Source organism: Pseudophryne corroboree, chromosome 8 (assembly GCF_028390025.1).
Source record: "Pseudophryne corroboree isolate aPseCor3 chromosome 8, aPseCor3.hap2, whole genome shotgun sequence".
In the NCBI taxonomy this organism is placed as follows: domain Eukaryota; kingdom Metazoa; phylum Chordata; class Amphibia; order Anura; family Myobatrachidae; genus Pseudophryne; species Pseudophryne corroboree.
Genome location: NC_086451.1, coordinates 120357704 through 120380979, shown reverse-complemented (window position 1 = coordinate 120380979; position 23276 = coordinate 120357704). Strand labels below are relative to the sequence as shown.

Sequence of the window (23276 nt, the reverse complement as noted above, 5' to 3'; positions counted from 1 at the left end):
CAAATGTAAAGCACATACATATAGTCAAGACCCAGTATCACTTGGTAACAGCCGAGCAGACGAAGCTGCTAAGTTAGCAGCTGCTGCCCCCATACCGACAGACACCACACAACTGATGGTATTCAATACCATCAACACACAGAAGTTGTGTGAAATGCAGAATTTGTGTTCCGCACAGGAAAGAGCAGTCTGGAAGGCAAAGGGATATGGCCAGGAGTCCTCAGGGCTCTGGACGGATGGACATGGTAAACCAGTGGCCCCCAGGACATATCTTCCATGTCTGGCTGAAGCAGCTCACGGGCTGACTCATCTAGGCAAGGAGGGGATGTGCAAATTGGTAAGAGCATACTGGTGCGCCCCAGGATTCTCCTCTCATGCGAGTAAAAGAGCAATGTCATGCCTTACCTGTCTGAGAAAGAATATTGGAAAGGCAATACCTACAGAACCATCCCATATCCCACCTGCCGGCGGCCCTTTTCAGGTAATACAAATTGACTTCATTCAATTACCCCCATGTCGGAATTTGAAATATGTACTTGTTTGTATAGATGTTTTCTCGAATTGGGTCGAAGCATTTCCAGCGGCTACAAATACCGCTATGTTTACAGCTAAGAAAATTGTGCAGGAATTTGTATGTAGATATGGTATCCCTAGAATAATCGAAAGTGATAGGGGTACCCATTTTACAGGTGATGTCTTTCAAGGAATGTGTAAATTGATGGGAATTGATAGCAAGCTGCACACTCCGTACCGTCCACAGGCGAGTGCGAAGGTCGAAAGAGTGAACAGCACGATTAAAAATAAATTGAGTAAAGTAATGGCAGAGACAGGATTGACATGGCCAGAAGCTTTACCCATTGTTTTGTATAGCATCAGAACCACTCCCAGGTCCCCTCTTAATCTGTCCCCTTTTGAAATCTTGTTTGGTCGACAACCGCATGTCATGATTAACCCTCAGGATGATTTGAAATGTAACAATGAAGTAACTGTAAAGTACTTAATTAACATGAGTAAACAGTTGAGGAACCAAAATGAAAATCTGAAGTTGGTGATTCCTGATCTACCTGATAGTAATTGTCATGACATTGAACCTGGGGATTATGTAATGATACGAAATTTTCTACGCTCAGGTTGTCTTATTGATAGATGGGAAGGACCATACCAGGTCTTATTGACTAGCACCACAGCATTGAAGGTTGCTGAGAGAGAGACTTGGGTCCATTCATCCCACTGCAAGAAGGTTGCTGATCCAGAGAAGTCCCGTGATAAGGAACAGACGGTAGAGGTTGTATCACTGGAGTGTCTGTTCCAGGAGGACTGAGGCGGCACCTGAGCCTTGAAGACCGAAAGCAGTTGTCGACTCCCCAATCCCTTTTATTGTTTTTCTCCACTTCCCATCCCCTCTCCCTTGAAATTTCTTTTTCCCCCTTCTCATACTTCTCCATTTCCTCCTCAAAGATGGACTTGCCCCAAGAGACTGTGATCCGGATTTTCCTGTTGACCATGATGTTGACCAGAGCAGTCTGTTCCGGCGAGAGTACCATGGAGGTCGAGAGAGGTTCTGGAATGGGTTCCGATTATGATGATGAAGGCGTAGTTTTCCAAGATCAACCTAACCAACAAGCAAAGGCGAGTATCAGAAAACGATCCGATAGAAGAAATTGTGATGGATTGTTAGCTGAAGAAAACTGTATCTGCAGGCTTTGTAACAACTTGGTTGAGGATGGGTGCATAAAGAAATGCCAATCCAGTTTTAATATCCATATGGACCGGCATCCATTGAGTGATTATCACTCCTTAGTGGGTAATGTATTAAACAAAACAGATTGTTGGGTATGCTCTCAAGTACCTCAGGGTCATAGCAAATCAGGGCTAGTACCATTTCCTTTAGCGATAGGGGAGGAACTTGAGTTAAATGGTGGGAGACCGGTGGACAGGAGGTTTAATATCTCCAGCCCTCCTAGTTTGAAGCTCCACCAATACCATGTGGATAGGTCCCTCTTATGTTTCAACCTCTCCAATCCCCGACAGCCGGGAAATTGGGAAGTGTCATGGAGCAACCTGACCATGACCTTCTCGCATAGAGCAGATAGAATGCCTACAGATACAGAGCTTGTACGCCACATAGCCAGTAGAGGAAAATCTTTCAGGTATAGATATACCTTAGGAAATAGGATTACTAGAGTTGGAGAAGTATCACCAGGATACTGTGCACATATCGTACAACCCGATACGTGTATTAAGCAGATGGAAGAATTAGGGTCAGGAGATTTCACCTGGAAGGTATGTAATATGGTAATGTCCTACTCCGTCCCATATGTTCTCCCCGATGATGCTTATTTCATATGCGGGAGAAAGGCGTACAAGTGGCTTGCCCCAAACTCTGAAGGATTGTGTTATATTGGAAAAGTATTGCCTGAAGTGATGACTGTAACTCATGATAAAATGAAAGACATACACCGTGGTGCCCAAGCTCCTTATACTCACACTCATTACGAGCACCGAGTTAAAAGACAACTGTCAGAAAGATTAGAGCATCCGGCCTCTGATCTGATCCATGAATCCACCGGGATTCAGGTTCTGGTGGCGTTAGATTTCACTCGCACCGCTCGAGGAGTGATGAATTATAGATACATTTCCGCACTCGCCAATTTGTTAGATAATATCACTGAAATGTATGATGACACGTTTAGATACACTGGAAGAGAACTCCAAGCTTATAAAACAGAACTGGTACAGCATAGAATGGTTCTTAATTACCTCACAGCAGTGACAGGCGGATATTGTGTTACATTGGCAACACAGTACGGCGTGAAGTGTTGCACGTATATCACAAATAGCACCGAGGATCCGGTCGAGGTCATAGACCAAAAGATGGACGATATTCTCCAATTGAAGTGGGAATTTCGCCGAAAACACAATCTCACTCTTGCTGCTGTAGGTAATGAGCTGACTGGTTGGGTGTCATGGTTGAACCCGCGAAATTGGTTCTCCGGTTTGGGAGACTGGGCTCAAGGAGTCATAATGGATGTTGGAAAGTTTCTCCTATGTATTTTGGGTGTTGTTATATTTATTGGATTGATATTTAGATGCGGGCAGGCTTTAATGAGGTGCAAACAAAGTACAAGAGTGATGAGTTTGAGGAGTGAGGAAACTGTAATTAACCTGGATTTGATTTATGACCCAATGATAGAAACCAGGATGTGATGAAAATGCGATTATACGGTCCGTTTCTTTCACCTGTTTTTCTGCTTTTCTCCAAGGTAAAAAGACCCCCTTGGACGAGGAAGTTGACGAGACGCTATACAGACAACGGATGGACCAAAGAAAGAGTTTTGACCACTTGAGAAATGGACACTTGATGAACTTTGCCATGGATCCCCAGTTTCCCTAGTATTTTTAAACTCACGCTAGCCCAACATTTTTTTTGTAAATCTGATGGCACTGACAAAGCTTGTTGCTCATGCCTAAGGAGCAAAACAGCGCAAAGAAGACGACTTTCAACTGATACCGAACAAAACTTCGACGACAGATGTACATTTACCTGACATAGAATATCATTGCATTTTCCATAAGTGTTCTTCATCTTCATCTCTACAACCCTCAGGTAATAACACACATAGTATAGGGAATACAGGCACAGATATCAGCAATCACATATTCCCCCATTCATGTATCATCAACTAAAATGTGCTCCCCATTTTGTTCAAAAACCGAAAAGAGCTCGGTAAAGTTTGACAGCCCATCCACAGACCTGTACCGCAGGATAAGAAGGAATTCAAATGTATACTTCGCAATACCTCGAAGCTTGATTTACAACACGTACGGCACGATGATACATGACCCCCCAAACATGGACTCATACACACATGCTTCTGCTATCTCACTAGGTCATACCCTCTTCACGCCTACTCCTCTCTCCTCCCCTACCCAACCATGGAAATGAATTAACCCCTGACATATATTTTTCTCCTTTTGAAATGTTTTAGAAGGTGGCAGTTATTATTGACTGCCAAAGGGTGGACTGTCAAAGTCAGAAAAATATCCCTATACATGCTGCCATATTTGCACCTCACGCTGGTCCGCGCTGCGCATGCGTGCGCTTTCCCGTGATAGCGCATACCCGCTGATGCGTGCACCCGCTCGCATCGGTATGCGTATTTACGGTAAAGAGTATGTAGTCGTAGCGTGCGACCCAATCGTTACATATTTCCACAATTAACGTAGTTTATAGATCATGGTCCCTTTGATAGATTCTGAAAGTTTGGTTAATATAGAATGTCCCTAAACGGAGGGATCCCTCTTTGTATTGTAGGAAGGGTCTAACAGGAGTCATACAGTAGTGTTTGGTACCCATCGGAAGAGTATTTAAATAGCAATATTCCGGTGTTGGTTTGGAGCGTATTAATCGCTCGTGCGAATAGTTATGGACATAAGAAGTTTATGTCCATTACTATTATTTACTCTTACTCAGGTATGCGGCGGGAAACCCAGTTTCCCACCCACCTGAGCAGTTTGAAATCGTCACAGCCCACCTGTATGAATTACCCAATGACCTTTTGTTATGATGCGAAGCCGAATTCCTGTGTCCAATGGACGAAAAGATTGTAGGGACCATTAGATTGCATTGTGTGTGGGGCATAAATAGGCAGGCCGACCACATCCAGCTCTCACTCTTCAACGGTTCTCATTGCTGAAAATCGGGTGCTGGATGTCCAGGCGCATGCGATCGTTTCCCCTTGTGCGTAAGTTTTCTCCGTGATCATATTGTCTTACTGTGAGCCATCTCTCTCATCTCATCTCATCTCATCTCTATCTCTCTCTCTCTCTCTCTCTACTCTTTCTCCCGTATTTTCCTTAAAGTATCTCGAATTGTATTGTATTGTATTTTATAGTGTAGTTATTTGGTTAGGAAGTCTCTGTTATATTGTAGTGTATCATTTGTACTGTGATTCCTTTTTACAAGTATATTAGTTATAATACATTTAATAGGCTTTGGACCCTAAACAAGTAGCTGTGTATTTTCTCATAGTGTTAAGTGTTCACAGAGCGTCGGTGACGCTCAAGCAGCTTTGTAGTTAATCAGGTTACACCAGGTTGCACTTACACACTGTCTCTACATAAAGGTATATTGTGTATCTCATTGTTAAAGGTATAGATATCAAGGTATAGCGTTGTGAGCGTCTGCGCCGCTGGTGATCTCCTCGTGGTCTCGAGCGTCCGCTACGCCATAGCGAATCATTACGTTTGTCTGTAGCCAATAGTATGCCAGTCTGTGATCTCTGGGCCGTGAGCGAACGCGACGCTTGAGCGTCTCGCCTACGGCTGAGCGATCGTTACGCAAGCCGTGTACCCTTACGGTACTTCTTGAATAGTCAGCGTACAGTGTTCTTAGACCTCATAAAGGGTTATAAGTACGATAAATAGATTCAGCTTTATCAGTACTTAAAAAATAATGTTCAGTAGGTGCTACCATTATTTACTTTAGTGTTAAAAAAAAATAAAACATGTGTGTTTATGTCCAGGCACTGTACATAAAAAATAATGTTCAGTAGGTGCCACCATTACAGTCACAGATTGGGATTTATTTTATTTTAAATGAATCAATAACTTATTAAATGAATCACTTATTTCAACCCTTGTCAGGAATCCTTTGCTATTAACATTGTACTCTTTTATGACCTTTTCTCTTAGTGGCTGCATGCAAAACAGATTGTTCTGATTTTTTTTATTCTAAATGAATCAATAAATGAATCTGTTGTTTCAACCCTTGTTAGGAATTGGTGGCCATTAGCTAAAGAACAGCGGTTTGGATTCCTTGGAATCTGAGCTGCTCTGAACCTCCAGGATCCGCATCTTCCCAAGCCATGGCTGAAGTTTTTCCACCAGACTCTGATTCTACTTTGAGGCAAAACGTCATCCTTCCAGTGTCAGTTAGTTTCTTGCGGGTTTTGGATTCAAAATAAGGCGTTGCGGCTTAGCCTGTCAGGCATGCTGCTGTATGATGCACTGTACTCTGTTGTATTGACTGTGCTGTGTCCACTGTCCAGACTCCAGAGTTACAAGTGGCTGTGCTTTGTATATAGTCAGTGTATAGAGGGCAAGCTGCTGTACTCTGCTGCATTGGCTGTACTGTGTCAGACTCCAGACTTACAAGTGTCTGTGCTCTATATGTAGTCAGTGTATAGAGGACACGCTACAGTATGCTGTGCTAGACTCTGCAGTAAATTGGCTGTACTGTGTCCATCTAAAGTGACTGTTCACAAGCAACACTACATTGTGTAATGTGTGACTCAGTGTCAGTTATTCTTTTGTTGGTGGTAATTTAAGTACACCTGAGACAATCGTCACAGAGTACAGATGTTTGGTACGTTGCTCATGCACAGGACATAAGACTGTCATTGATTGAGAGTCTGACGTAATTTCGGGGGCAGCGACAGACTCCGTTTGGAAAAACAGAGGCATATCGCTGCTGTTTTGGGGTTGGGGAGAGGCCAGGGATCTCTGTCATAGGACAGATATCTCCTTGCCTCTGCCATCAGACACCACAATGTTATGCTTTCTCAGGGTAATTCACATCAATGTCATAGTATTTACTTGATGTGAAATACCTGTCATTCCAAGTAAGCAGCAGCGATGCTCAATCCAACAACATCTGAATCAGGCTCACAGTGAGCTCATCCTTTATCTGGTTGATGGCTACTGTACATAGAGAGCGCTCCTCTGTTGACACACTATGCAGCTAGATATCTAGTGCCTATGGGTCTGGAACTGCACATGCCCCATACATGCCATCAGATATCCTCATATGCCCATCAGATTCCCCACATTACATGTGACACAGTACCTTTGAATGCTTTAATGTTTTTGGGGTTTTTTTTTTACATTAGCTAAAGTGTAAATGTGCTTTTCTGTAAAACTGCATTTGAAAGGGTAATTTTTGTAAGTATATGATGAGACCTAATAATGAGTGCAAATGATTGTTGATCTTTCTATAAAAGCAAGGAATAACCCCCAAAAATGTTCCCTGTGTACCCTTATACCTAATTTCCAAAATATTGCTACACTACATGGAATCTTGGTTTAGTACTGCCTCACAAAACATGTGTGTACTCTAATAGAATAATATGTGTGTACTGTTGGCAGCACTATGGCAACCTACCCCTACCCCTAATAGTACACACCAGCAGATCTTTCAAATCCGATATTTAACTAGTGGAGTGGTTTATTTAGCAGTAATCTGGGTGTACAGCCATACACACAGATATACATGTATCAGACTCTCAACATGGGGCAGAGCTTTAGTGGAACACAAAGACACAAGCCGATGACTGTATAGAGGTGGTAGCGCGGGATGCAAGCAGAGATAGTGGATGTTGAATGCAGTACTCACAGGGTCTTACTAACCTAAGTGGAACATGTCCCATTGTAACACTCTAACACACTGACAAGATGGCATGAGCAGAAGACCAAACAGCAGCCATCTTGGTAAATGACTTGATACCTAATGGAAACTGCACAGTAGTGCTCTCCAGGTTTCAGCAATACTACTAGAAGCTCCAATTTCCTCCCACTGGAAGGTGCAAACTTCTGATCCTCCTCAAATATTGCTGTAAAGTACAGTACCACCAAAAAGTCTTTGTGTGGCAGCTTGACTGTGTTGCATGTTGTATATGAGACTCGTTGTTCCTTAGAACAACATGCAATATAAACTGTTACAGTAGCAATCTATTGCCTCAAAATGATTTATAGCTGTTGGCTGTTCAGGCTACCATAGACATGTAGTTTATCAAGCTATTTCATTAACTGCAGTAATTACAGCAGCTGGCAACTCTCCATTAATAAACATTGACTTCAACCGTAAACATCTCAAACATCTTTTCAAAGGTAATTTCTGTACTTTTTTAAATAACCCATCTTGATCCGAATACAATTATCACATTCTACAGTATTTATGTACGGCGGAGGAATTAATAAAATAAAGTGGTACATCATTATGTGAAGCACCTGATTCGGCAGTAATTTGCAGAAAAGTGTACTAATTGTAAAATTGTAATACTGTCAGGGCTGTAACTATATGTGAGCAAGCAGTGCAGCCACCAAGGGTCTAGGTAAGAGCACTGGTGATGACCCATGGCACCTGTATTGGCCACAGAGCTGTGTCAATAGGATGGCTTGGGTGCTCATCTTCTTCTTGGCCTTGGTAGCTTGCAACCTTATTGTGACATCACGATGTTACATGGTCAGGGAGCAGGGCTGGCCCAGGGTGCATTGTTGCTCTGCTACTGTTGTCAGCTACCTATCATTAGTGACAGCTTCTTCAATACTTCCGGGGAGATAGTGATGCCAACCACAATATAGAGAGATTAATGCAATGCAGTAACCTAGCCTAACAATTGCAGCGTGGTCTCAGAGGCAGTAATGAATGGCGGTGCTGCTGGTGGGGTGACAGTTATCTGAAGATGGCGGGGTGACTGCAGCTGTGCCCCCAGGCTATAGCACCATGGGCAATAGCCTTGCTAGCCGGTCCTTGGATACATCCCTACTTGTAACCACCCCCAAATTATCCCTGACTGTCAATCACTGCAAATAAATCCTCTCTTCTTGTACAAACCAATGACCTCATTATGCCATTTGTTTGTACAAGAGTAAAAAATGAGACAGACATAGGAGGTTTAGATAATGTAATAACTGTAATCCTGCTACATATACAAATAAATAAATAAATACCACAGACCTCCACTTGGTAAGTGTCATTCAGAAAGCAACACTTTTTTTAACAGGTTTTCCTCAGAGTGGTGCAGTCACTGACACAACATCAGCCTGTCAGGACTAACTTAAGATTGCTGATGATGAAGTAATGTAGGTGGCAAAAAAGATTCTTGTTAAAAGGAAGGGAATTATTGTGCAGGACAGAAAGGAGGAAACATAAATATCCTTTTACATGCATCACCCAAAGCCTATAAAGGCACACATAGGAAGCAATCATTTACCAGGAAGCTATAAAGGTAAATTCACAAAATTGAAGAAGCACTTTGCAGTTTATTTACAATATTCCTACACCAAAAACACAACTAAATATATTCAGAATTTCCACGCATCATAATATTGACACTTTATGGTCTTTGCTCAGTATTTCAGCAAGTATCAAACGACAAATTGCGAGTGCTTTTTATCTCTGGTGACACTTAGGAGGGATATTTACTAATGTTCAATTTTGGCATTTTGGCGAGTTTGCATTCGATTTGCATTCAATTTGCATTCGCATTTGGAGATTTACTAAAGGCAAAATCGAATGTAAAATCGAATATAAAACCAATTCTTATGCAAAATGTAATATTTGCAAAACATCAGTAATTTTACATAAACTAATATATCGGCGCTTTTCAAAATATTTATTTTAATATAGGATCCCCAGATTTACTAACATTCAACTGAAAATCAAACACATAATCGAAATGCAAATCCCCAAAATAATAGACTAATAACAGAAAGGCAATTTTAGCTTCTAGACAACATTCTATTCCCTAATCCTTTAATATGATGTCTATAAAAGTAAAGATGACAGACATTAAGCTGATGTTTTTGCAATTAATGTGCCAAAGTCTAATAGCAATACCACTTGCAGCATTTACCTTTGTGCAGAGTGACTGACAGACACTATTTGTAGGCATTGATGGGGGAGTGGTGGCAAAAACGGAATACGGTCCTTAGGTCAACCTCACTGAAGTCGATAGTCTTTAGGTCTACCACTACTGGTCGACATGCATTAGGTTGACATGGGCATTAGGACAACATGGACATTAGGTCGACATGGCAAAGGTCGGGACATGAAAAGGTCGACACGAGTTTTTCACAATATTTTTCCACATGGACTATGATTAGGAATAGTAACCTGTGCTGAGCGCATCGGTAGCGGAGTGAGGCACCTTGCAGATCACTCACCATGTGAGGGGACACGGTGCACTAACTGGGGTTCCCAGTCTCTTCACAAAGATAACAACACCAAAAAAAAACTAAAAAACTCATGATTTTCCATGTTGACCTGATGACCAAGTCAATCTTTTCCAGATGTTGACCTAGTGCCTGTTGACCAATAGTGGTCGACCTAATGAATGTCAACCTAAATACGGTCGACCCAACATTCCCATTACAGCAATAACACAGACATCTTGCAGTCATTTTTGGGACTTGTCGCTGGGTACACCTGCAAATCCGTGCTCAAGCAACGTGCCTCTGGCATCTCTGCTCAGGGAGCCATGCTGCTTATCTGTTGATTTAATTGAGCTGCCTAATATCAATGGATCTGCGATAAAAAAAAGTTAGAATCAAATAATTTTTGCAATCCAAAACTCAGAATTCAGATTTAAAATCAGAATTCGATTTGCTGTAGGATCTGAACCAGGACTCAGTTCGGACTGGATCGTTTTAGGGTTCTGGGCCAGGTTTTGGTTTGGTTCAGATCCACAAAATTCAGGTGAATGTGGACCACACATCTCAAGACTAGGCTAGAAACACATTAGACAATATTTTGAATGGTTTGCCCGATTCCTGCAGATCGGAACAACAAATCATTGTGTACACACTATCTGCGTGCTCATGCGGCCTTTAGCGATGTCTTCTGATTGGCCCTACAGTAGGGCTGACAGATGACCTCTCTAATGAAAGCCATGCTTGTCACCTTTGTCGCTCCACTGTCGCCATCACCGGCGATGTCGGGCTGAGTACACATTGTCTAATGAAAAAAAAATGAAGAAAATAAAATCGCTCCACTATGTCACACATCACATCACCACTGTGTCCACATCACCACTGTTTCCAACTCAGAATGATGCACATATATCTTTTCATTTCTTTTTATGTCCTGCATTGACCATATTTACAAACAGACAAAATATTTTTATTTTTTGTTTCTAGGTTGTGCAGTCCAGAGTTCTCCACTGATCCTCAAGCTTAAATACCGACCCAGCTCACGTCTGAATATCTGGTACTGATATATATTCTGGACACTCTCGAGTTGCATCACTATACTAACTGTTTGCAGTGAGAGATTGGATTCTGCTAACACACAAGCATGGTGACATTTTTTTACTTTATCTCAATGACATACTCATTTTCTCAAATTCCCCAGAAGAACATCAATAACAAGTTCCAACTGTGGTGGAATGTCTTCACAAGTATCATTTATACATTAAATTGGAAAAATGTGATTTCCATCATACAACAGATATATGAATTTCTCATATATTGTTCCTATGTTGCTGGAATTTTGCTTTCAGTGTTGTTTGTTCTGCCAATATATTGGCAATGGCAGCTACACTCATATATATATAACGTGATCAGTGTTGTAATTTATATAGCTTGTTATTAGGAACTCTAGCTTAGTCACATTTAAATAAAATGTTTTCCTTTTATGTACAATAAATCTACCTGTAAGGCAAACACTGTTATGCCATCTACTGTATAGTATCCTATTAATTTGGGTAGCAAATCTTTCCCTTTTCATGTTAACATTTCTTTGTTTGCTCCTTTGAGAAAAACTAGACAAAATAATATTTCATAGATTATTAGACTTCTTAAATATTAGTTGTGATCAATTACCTTTTGTAAAATCAAATGTTGTTTGGGGATGGTGAAGTACAGTACTTCATAAAAGGGTCCATGTTTTATTATATTTTATTTTATTGGATAAATCGTTAAATGTATTAATAAATGTAAAATACCTTTCTAATGTATTTCTGTCTACTCTATACTAGCAGCATATCTCTATATGGAGAGTCTCCTCCCAAAGTACTGCTCAATAATTTAGATGGATCGGCTTTCCTATAAAATGATTCCAAATTACTATTGGCTTGTTACAAAAAACATATTGCTCAGAAATATAGTTTCATCAGAGCTTTGTAAGATGCCCTTTAGGGATATTATTTTTCCAAGGTAAATTGTGTTGATTTTTATAGTGCAAATGATTCAATGTATCCACAGGTTTACAATAGTTGTTAATCTCAATTTTATTGCCTTGTGTTCAGAGGGTAAATTTCAAATAATTAATCTGTATGGAACTAAACATGTGTAAATGCAGGATTAAAATGATTATTACTCAAATAAAAAGTAAACAAAAACACAGTATATATATATATATATATATATATATATATATATATAGCAATGTGGGGACCGGCACTCTCACAATCACAGTACAAGTGCCCAGGTGCCTCCTCAAATGATCAGCAGACCATGAATAGCAATGGAGGGGAGTGGCACTCTCAGGACTTCATTCAAGCAAAGAAGGACACAGCGGTCACAACTTGGTCTAATCGACGTTTCGATAATTTAATATCGTCATCAGGATAACCAGAGTGAACGAAAAACAACATTTAAATACCTACTCACCACCGCTTGTGTGTCCACACCATCGCTGCAGGCGCCGGGTCCTCGGACTACAGCAACCTGCGTTGCGCACTTCCTGTGCGCCCGGACGCTCGAGCGGTTGCCTGGAGACAACAATGTCATGTGACATAAACAAACAAAAAAAACAAAGCAGGAGCGTACAGATCTAATAGAAAAACACATCTAGAGACAAGACAAATATATACAGCAGACATACCTATACATATTAAAGGCATAATGACCACAAATAACCGAAAAGTCCCTTATAGACAAGCATAATATGCTCTTTTCGGTTATTTTTGGTCATTATGCCTTTAATATGCACCCAGCACTCACCAAAGTAAACTCACTCAATAAATAAATGATGGGGGTTTAGTTGGTGGATTGGCCAATGCACGGAAGCCTGTATACCGATTCAAGGTACCCCACCTTCATACAGGTCCTACACTATCACAGAGTTTATTATCCTGAACCTGTCTCAGCTGTTTTTTAGCAATCATCTTTGAGCCAGTGCAATAGGTGACTAGTGTGCCTTTAAAAGCCATAAAGTCTGTGGCAGGTACACATTACATCTAGCAGGCAGATGATGCAGCAGTGTGGTAGTCAGGTTTTAAGACTCTGTGATAGTGTAGGACCTGTATGAAGGTGGGGTACCTTGAATCGGTATACAGGCTTCCGTGCATTGGCCAATCCACCAACTAAACCCCCATCATTTATTTATTGAATTGTTGAGGATAAGTGAGTTTACTTTGGTGAGTGCTGGGTTCTCTGTTTGTATTTATTAGAGCGATGTGGTCATGGGCTACATGCACCCCGCCCTGTGAGTGGTAAGTACAGCTGTGTACCCCGCTTCTGTGGTGGAGAGTGCAGTGTTACATGCACCCCACCCTGTGAGTGGTAAGTGCATAGCTGTGCCCCGCTTCTGGTGCGGTGAGTGCTGTGGTTTTTACTCTGTGTGTATATGAAGGGGTTAATCTATGGTTAGCTCTTATTGACCATGGCCACTAGCTTTCTCATGCACCCCTGTGTGGACTTTATTATCCTGAACCTGTCTCAGCTGTTTTTTAGCAATCATCTTTGAGCCAGTGCAATAGGTGACTAGTGTGCCTTTAAAAGCCATAAAGTCTGTGGCAGGTACACATTACATCTAGCAGGCAGATGATGCAGCAGTGTGGTAGTCAGGTTTTAAGACTCTGTGATAGTGTAGGACCTGTATGAAGGTGGGGTACCTTGAATCGGTATACAGGCTTCCGTGCATTGGCCAATCCACCAACTAAACCCCCATCATTTATTTATTGAATTGTTGAGGATAAGTGAGTTTACTTTGGTGAGTGCTGGGTTCTCTGTTTGTATTTATTAGAGCGATGTGGTCATGGGCTACATGCACCCCGCCCTGTGAGTGGTAAGTACAGCTGTGTACCCCGCTTCTGTGGTGGAGAGTGCAGTGTTACATGCACCCCACCCTGTGAGTGGTAAGTGCATAGCTGTGCCCCGCTTCTGGTGCGGTGAGTGCTGTGGTTTTTACTCTGTGTGTATATGAAGGGGTTAATCTATGGTTAGCTCTTATTGACCATGGCCACTAGCTTTCTCATGCACCCCTGTGTGGACTTTATTATCCTGAACCTGTCTCAGCTGTTTTTTAGCAATCATCTTTGAGCCAGTGCAATAGGTGACTAGTGTGCCTTTAAAAGCCATAAAGTCTGTGGCAGGTACACATTACATCTAGCAGGCAGATGATGCAGCAGTGTGGTAGTCAGGTTTTAAGACTCTGTGATAGTGTAGGACCTGTATGAAGGTGGGGTACCTTGAATCGGTATACAGGCTTCCGTGCATTGGCCAATCCACCAACTAAACCCCCATCATTTATTTATTGAATTGTTGAGGATAAGTGAGTTTACTTTGGTGAGTGCTGGGTTCTCTGTTTGTATTTATTAGAGCGATGTGGTCATGGGCTACATGCACCCCGCCCTGTGAGTGGTAAGTACAGCTGTGTACCCCGCTTCTGTGGTGGAGAGTGCAGTGTTACATGCACCCCACCCTGTGAGTGGTAAGTGCATAGCTGTGCCCCGCTTCTGGTGCGGTGAGTGCTGTGGTTTTTACTCTGTGTGTATATGAAGGGGTTAATCTATGGTTAGCTCTTATTGACCATGGCCACTAGCTTTCTCATGCACCCCTGTGTGGACTTTATTATCCTGAACCTGTCTCAGCTGTTTTTTAGCAATCATCTTTGAGCCAGTGCAATAGGTGACTAGTGTGCCTTTAAAAGCCATAAAGTCTGTGGCAGGTACACATTACATCTAGCAGGCAGATGATGCAGCAGTGTGGTAGTCAGGTTTTAAGACTCTGTGATAGTGTAGGACCTGTATGAAGGTGGGGTACCTTGAATCGGTATACAGGCTTCCGTGCATTGGCCAATCCACCAACTAAACCCCCATCATTTATTTATTGAATTGTTGAGGATAAGTGAGTTTACTTTGGTGAGTGCTGGGTTCTCTGTTTGTATTTATTAGAGCGATGTGGTCATGGGCTACATGCACCCCGCCCTGTGAGTGGTAAGTACAGCTGTGTACCCCGCTTCTGTGGTGGAGAGTGCAGTGTTACATGCACCCCACCCTGTGAGTGGTAAGTGCATAGCTGTGCCCCGCTTCTGGTGCGGTGAGTGCTGTGGTTTTTACTCTGTGTGTATATGAAGGGGTTAATCTATGGTTAGCTCTTATTGACCATGGCCACTAGCTTTCTCATGCACCCCTGTGTGGACTTTATTATCCTGAACCTGTCTCAGCTGTTTTTTAGCAATCATCTTTGAGCCAGTGCAATAGGTGACTAGTGTGCCTTTAAAAGCCATAAAGTCTGTGGCAGGTACACATTACATCTAGCAGGCAGATGATGCAGCAGTGTGGTAGTCAGGTTTTAAGACTCTGTGATAGTGTAGGACCTGTATGAAGGTGGGGTACCTTGAATCGGTATACAGGCTTCCGTGCATTGGCCAATCCACCAACTAAACCCCCATCATTTATTTATTGAATTGTTGAGGATAAGTGAGTTTACTTTGGTGAGTGCTGGGTTCTCTGTTTGTATTTATTAGAGCGATGTGGTCATGGGCTACATGCACCCCGCCCTGTGAGTGGTAAGTACAGCTGTGTACCCCGCTTCTGTGGTGGAGAGTGCAGTGTTACATGCACCCCACCCTGTGAGTGGTAAGTGCATAGCTGTGCCCCGCTTCTGGTGCGGTGAGTGCTGTGGTTTTTACTCTGTGTGTATATGAAAGGGTTAATCTATGGTTAGCTCTTATTGACCATGGCCACTAGCTTTCTCATGCACCCCTGTGTGGACTTTATTATCCTGAACCTGTCTCAGCTGTTTTTTAGCAATCATCTTTGAGCCAGTGCAATAGGTGACTAGTGTGCCTTTAAAAGCCATAAAGTCTGTGGCAGGTACACATTACATCTAGCAGGCAGATGATGCAGCAGTGTGGTAGTCAGGTTTTAAGACTCTGTGATAGTGTAGGACCTGTATGAAGGTGGGGTACCTTGAATCGGTATACAGGCTTCCGTGCATTGGCCAATCCACCAACTAAACCCCCATCATTTATTTATTGAATTGTTGAGGATAAGTGAGTTTACTTTGGTGAGTGCTGGGTTCTCTGTTTGTATTTATTAGAGCGATGTGGTCATGGGCTACATGCACCCCGCCCTGTGAGTGGTAAGTACAGCTGTGTACCCCGCTTCTGTGGTGGAGAGTGCAGTGTTACATGCACCCCACCCTGTGAGTGGTAAGTGCATAGCTGTGCCCCGCTTCTGGTGCGGTGAGTGCTGTGGTTTTTACTCTGTGTGTATATGAAGGGGTTAATCTATGGTTAGCTCTTATTGACCATGGCCACTAGCTTTCTCATGCACCCCTGTGTGGACTTTATTATCCTGAACCTGTCTCAGCTGTTTTTTAGCAATCATCTTTGAGCCAGTGCAATAGGTGACTAGTGTGCCTTTAAAAGCCATAAAGTCTGTGGCAGGTACACATTACATCTAGCAGGCAGATGATGCAGCAGTGTGGTAGTCAGGTTTTAAGACTCTGTGATAGTGTAGGACCTGTATGAAGGTGGGGTACCTTGAATCGGTATACAGGCTTCCGTGCATTGGCCAATCCACCAACTAAACCCCCATCATTTATTTATTGAATTGTTGAGGATAAGTGAGTTTACTTTGGTGAGTGCTGGGTTCTCTGTTTGTATTTATTAGAGCGATGTGGTCATGGGCTACATGCACCCCGCCCTGTGAGTGGTAAGTACAGCTGTGTACCCCGCTTCTGTGGTGGAGAGTGCAGTGTTACATGCACCCCACCCTGTGAGTGGTAAGTGCATAGCTGTGCCCCGCTTCTGGTGCGGTGAGTGCTGTGGTTTTTACTCTGTGTGTATATGAAGGGGTTAATCTATGGTTAGCTCTTATTGACCATGGCCACTAGCTTTCTCATGCACCCCTGTGTGGACTTTATTATCCTGAACCTGTCTCAGCTGTTTTTTAGCAATCATCTTTGAGCCAGTGCAATAGGTGACTAGTGTGCCTTTAAAAGCCATAAAGTCTGTGGCAGGTACACATTACATCTAGCAGGCAGATGATGCAGCAGTGTGGTAGTCAGGTTTTAAGACTCTGTGATAGTGTAGGACCTGTATGAAGGTGGGGTACCTTGAATCGGTATACAGGCTTCCGTGCATTGGCCAATCCACCAACTAAACCCCCATCATTTATTTATTGAATTGTTGAGGATAAGTGAGTTTACTTTGGTGAGTGCTGGGTTCTCTGTTTGTATTTATTAGAGCGATGTGGTCATGGGCTACATGCACCCCGCCCTGTGAGTGGTAAGTACAGCTGTGTACCCCGCTTCTGTGGTGGAGAGTGCAGTGTTACATGCACCCCACCCTGTGAGTGGTAAGTGCATAGCTGTGCCCCGCTTCTGGTGCGGTGAGTGCTGTGGTTTTTACTCTGTGTGTATATGAAAGGGTTAATCTATGGTTAGCTCTTATTGACCATGGCCACTAGCTTTCTCATGCACCCCTGTGTGGACTTTATTATCCTGAACCTGTCTCAGCTGTTTTTTAGCAATCATCTTTGAGCCAGTGCAATAGGTGACTAGTGTGCCTTTAAAAGCCATAAAGTCTGTGGCAGGTACACATTACATCTAGCAGGCAGATGATGCAGCAGTGTGGTAGTCAGGTTTTAAGACTCTGTGATAGTGTAGGACCTGTATGAAGGTGGGGTACCTTGAATCGGTATACAGGCTTCCGTGCATTGGCCAATCCACCAACTAAACCCCCATCATTTATTTATTGAATTGTTGAGGATAAGTGAGTTTACTTTGGTGAGTGCTGGGTTCTCTGTTTGTATTTATTAGAGCGATGTGGTCATGGGCTACATGCACCCCGCCCTGTGAGTGGTAAGTACAGCTGTGTACCCCGCTTCTGTGGTGGAGAGTGCAGTGTTACATGCACCCCACCCTGTGAGTGGTAAGTGCATAGCTGTGCCCCGCTTCTGGTGCGGTGAGTGCTGTGGTTTTTACTCTGTGTGTATATGAAGGGGTTAATCTATGGTTAGCTCTTATTGACCATGGCCACTAGCTTTCTCATGCACCCCTGTGTGGACTTTATTATCCTGAACCTGTCTCAGCTGTTTTTTAGCAATCATCTTTGAGCCAGTGCAATAGGTGACTAGTGTGCCTTTAAAAGCCATAAAGTCTGTGGCAGGTACACATTACATCTAGCAGGCAGATGATGCAGCAGTGTGGTAGTCAGGTTTTAAGACTCTGTGATAGTGTAGGACCTGTATGAAGGTGGGGTACCTTGAATCGGTATACAGGCTTCCGTGCATTGGCCAATCCACCAACTAAACCCCCATCATTTATTTATTGAATTGTTGAGGATAAGTGAGTTTACTTTGGTGAGTGCTGGGTTCTCTGTTTGTATTTATTAGAGCGATGTGGTCATGGGCTACATGCACCCCGCCCTGTGAGTGGTAAGTACAGCTGTGTACCCCGCTTCTGTGGTGGAGAGTGCAGTGTTACATGCACCCCACCCTGTGAGTGGTAAGTGCATAGCTGTGCCCCGCTTCTGGTGCGGTGAGTGCTGTGGTTTTTACTCTGTGTGTATATGAAGGGGTTAATCTATGGTTAGCTCTTATTGACCATGGCCACTAGCTTTCTCATGCACCCCTGTGTGGACTTTATTATCCTGAACCTGTCTCAGCTGTTTTTTAGCAATCATCTTTGAGCCAGTGCAATAGGTGACTAGTGTGCCTTTAAAAGCCATAAAGTCTGTGGCAGGTACACATTACATCTAGCAGGCAGATGATGCAGCAGTGTGGTAGTCAGGTTTTAAGACTCTGTGATAGTGTAGGACCTGTATGAAGGTGGGGTACCTTGAATCGGTATACAGGCTTCCGTGCATTGGCCAATCCACCAACTAAACCCCCATCATTTATTTATTGAATTGTTGAGGATAAGTGAGTTTACTTTGGTGAGTGCTGGGTTCTCTGTTTGTATTTATTAGAGCGATGTGGTCATGGGCTACATGCACCCCGCCCTGTGAGTGGTAAGTACAGCTGTGTACCCCGCTTCTGTGGTGGAGAGTGCAGTGTTACATGCACCCCACCCTGTGAGTGGTAAGTGCATAGCTGTGCCCCGCTTCTGGTGCGGTGAGTGCTGTGGTTTTTACTCTGTGTGTATATGAAGGGGTTAATCTATGGTTAGCTCTTATTGACCATGGCCACTAGCTTTCTCATGCACCCCTGTGTGGACTTTATTATCCTGAACCTGTCTCAGCTGTTTTTTAGCAATCATCTTTGAGCCAGTGCAATAGGTGACTAGTGTGCCTTTAAAAGCCATAAAGTCTGTGGCAGGTACACATTACATCTAGCAGGCAGATGATGCAGCAGTGTGGTAGTCAGGTTTTAAGACTCTGTGATAGTGTAGGACCTGTATGAAGGTGGGGTACCTTGAATCGGTATACAGGCTTCCGTGCATTGGCCAATCCACCAACTAAACCCCCATCATTTATTTATTGAATTGTTGAGGATAAGTGAGTTTACTTTGGTGAGTGCTGGGTTCTCTGTTTGTATATATATATATATATATATATACTATGTGTTAGGAACTTAAAGCTGTCCTGCATCAATTAAAAAGGCTTGCCCATTAAGCACACCCAATGTACTGTAAAGACTATGTGAAGATCTTATGGACCTTCGGGCGACTGGGATAAACTTACGCCCCTGCTGCTGCGGTAGCTCTTTCTGTGAATCCATTGGTCATTTCTTGATTACAGGTGCACCCTTCATTATATCATATTAAGTTTACCTGTATCATTAACCTCTAATAAAATCCACCTCAGTCTCTGATATTAAATCCTATACAAACGAATATCAAACAAGCATTTACTCCATATTATGTGTGTGTCATAGATAATTATTCCAAAACTGGGTGATTCATCAAGCCCTACGGGCGCTCTTCACACCGTCGTAAGGGGGTATGCCCCTTAACCCCTGCACACCCTTGTGTAGTGCAATATTTTTATTATATGGAGTATTACCTTCAATTATAATTGTGTTAGTGGTTAAATATTGCAAGGACAATGGGCGTGTGATGGTTAAGGGGTCGAAGTCCCTTGCAACGGCATAAACAGCGCACGCAGGGCCTGATGAATCACCTAGTAGGTGCTGTGGTTGGGGAGTGGTGGGTGCGGGGGAGACGTGGATGGGGTTCAGGGGTGCCACAGGTGGGGGAGGGGTGGTTGTGGGTGTGCCATGGGTGGGGGAGGGTCTGGTACGGTGGTGCCATGGGTGGGGGAGGGAGCGTGGGTGCCGCGAGTGGGGGTCCGGAGCCACCGCGGGTGGGGAAGGAGTGGTTGCGGGGGTGCCACGGGTGGGGGAGGGGAAGGTGCGGTGGGTGGGGGAGAGGGTCTAGAGCTACCAAGATGTACCAATAAGGTGCACGTATAACCAGGCACTGGAATATATCAGTGTGTACACAATAAATAGTCAGTGCGTTAGTCCATAGTATATCCCAGGTAGACACTAACGTTAAAGACTGAGTTGAAAAAATATGAATAATTCACAAGAAACTTTCTCCACTGTAGCTGCATGGATGGCAGCTCAGTTCCTCAGAATGCCACCAGGTCAATGGCAAAGTAAATCTAGAAATAATAGAGATGGAACAAGCACCCTGATAGTGTAGCTGTATGACTAAGCTAAGCGACACGAGTGTGTGGCAAAAACACCTGGCCCATCTAGGAGTAGCACTGCAGTGGCAGACAGGATGGCACTTCAAAAAACCAGTCCCCAAACAGCACATCATGCAGAGAAGTAAAAGAGGTGCAATGAGGTAGCTGTATGACTAAGCTAAGCAACACAAGTGTGCGGCACAAACACCTGGCCCATCTAGGAGTAGCACTGCAGTCCCACTGCACTAATGGTGGACACCGGATGCATGTCTAACACCAACATAGCTGTCAAGGCCTGAGTTATCTGCTTTGCAACAGGATGACTGAAGTCATATTTCATCTTCCTCGCAAAGGACTGTTGGACAGTCATTTGCTTAGTTGAAGTAGTACAAGTGGTCTTCCGACTTCCCCTCTGGGATGACGATCGACTCCCAGCAGCAGCAGCAGTAGGAGGAAGTGGTTATTGATCTTTCCCTATTTTATCCTCCAAATTTTTGTTCTCCATTATTTTTCTGGAGTTATAAAACAAAATGCAGCACAGGAGAGCATACCTCTACACCACACAGGGCAAACCCCATAAAAATTATTTGTATTAAATATTAATAACCTCTTTATTTGGAGTAAATAATATACAGCACAGGACAGCACCACTGAACTTATATTGCAGCAAACTGGACTGGACCTATACGGCAGTACCACTGGACAGGACTTTTACGGCAGTACCACTGGAATGGACGTATACGGCAGTACCACTGGACTGAATTTATATGGCAGTATCACTGGATTTATATGGCAGTATCACTGGACTTATACGGCAGTACCACTGGACATATACGGAAGTATCACTGGACTTATACGGCAGTATCACTGGATTTATATGGCAGTATCACTGGACTTATACGGCAGTACCACTGGACATATATGGCAGTATCACTGGAACTATACGGCAGTACCACTAGACATATATGCCAGTATCACTGGACTTATACGGCAGTACCACTGGGCATATATGGCAGTATCACTGGACATATATGGCAGTATCACTGGATTTATACGGCAGTATCACTGGACTTATATGGCAGTATCACTGGACTTATACGGCAGTACAACTGGACATATATGGCAGTATCACTGGAACTATACGCCAGTACCACTGGACATATACGGCAGTATCACTGGACTTATACGGCAGTACCACTGGACATATATGCCAGTATCACTGGACTTATACGGCAGTACCACTGGACATATACGGCAGTATCACTGTACATATATGGTAGTACCACTGGACTGGATTTATACGGCAGTATCACTGGACTTATACGGCAGTACCACTGAACTTATACGGCAGTACCCCTGAACTTATACAGCTGCACCACTGTACTGGACTTATACGGCAGTACCCCAAGACTTATACGTCAGTACACCCATGACTTATACAGCAGTACCCCTAGACTTATACTGCAGTACCCCAAGACTTATACGTCAGTACACCCAAGACTTATACAGCAGTACCCCTAGACTTATACTGCAGTACCACAAGACTTATATGGCAGTACCCCTGAACTTATACAGCTGTACCACTGGACTGGACTTATACGGCAGTACCCCAAGACTTATACGGAAGTACCCCAAGACTTATACGGCAGTATCCCAAGACTTATACGGCAGTATCCCTAGGCGTATACGGCAGTACCCCTGAACTTATACAGCTACACCACTGTTCTGGACTTATACGGCAGTACCCCAAGACTTATATGCAGTACACCATGACTTATACAGCAGTACCCCTAGACTTATATGGCAGTACCCCTGAACTTATACAGCTACACCACTGTACTGGACTTATACGGCAGTACCCCAGGACTTATACAGCAGTACCCCATGACTTATATGGCAGTATCCCTGTGCTTATGCGGCAGCACAGGGACACCACCACTGTACTGATGCAGGACAACACAGCACCACTGCACTGGACTTATACAGCTACACTGGACATATGGCAGCAGGGGACACAACCACTGTGACTTGACTGATGCAACACCACTACACTGGACTGAGCAAAACCCAAATCCAAAACCCGCGAGAATCCGACAGCGGGATGATGACATTTTTCCTCATTCTGGTTTCCGAGTCTGTCGGGAAGTCTCGGGCTGGAATCGGATCCAGGCTCAGGACGTGATGTTCGAGGGGGTTTGGTTCTCAGGGAATGAACCCGCTCATCTCTAATAAATACATACAATTAATTAAAAATAATATAGAATTGAAGAGTTTTTTAAAAGCTAAAATTTTTGTAGTTCCAAATTAGGACACCATGGTACCTTTAAGGGTTCCCCTCAGGGGTATAGTTAAATACTAGAACAAGTCAACTGTGGTGCCCAGTCTGGAATGAGGTAGATTAGGTAGGTGCCGGTAAATACCCAACACGTTTCATCTATTAATAGGCTTCCTCAGGTGTGTCTTTAGGGATGATACTGATGGCTTTAAATATCCCTTTCAGTAATCTTAAGGCATCAGATAGTTGTCAATTAATTGTTACTTCTGGTCCACATTCTCACCGGAACTGGAAGTGCAGCATCACCAGGGACTAGCCCGTGTTCAGTAGCGGATCTTGCCACGGGCAAGCAGGACTTTTGCCCAGGGCGCCAGTCACCATGGCAAGATCCGCTACTGTGCCCCCTGCTGTGAC

At 43.4% G+C, this 23276-nt stretch overlaps 1 long non-coding RNA gene across 1 annotated transcript in view; it reads left to right on the top strand.

The window, feature by feature from the left end:
• LOC134947549 (uncharacterized) overlaps positions 1-11681 on the top strand; it is a 112492-nt gene extending 100811 nt beyond the window's left edge. The window contains exon 3 of the long non-coding RNA XR_010182611.1: positions 10918-11681. This is a non-coding gene — a long non-coding RNA (uncharacterized LOC134947549). The remainder of the gene's footprint in view (positions 1-10917) is intronic.
• The last annotated feature ends 11595 nt before the right edge of the window (positions 11682-23276 follow it).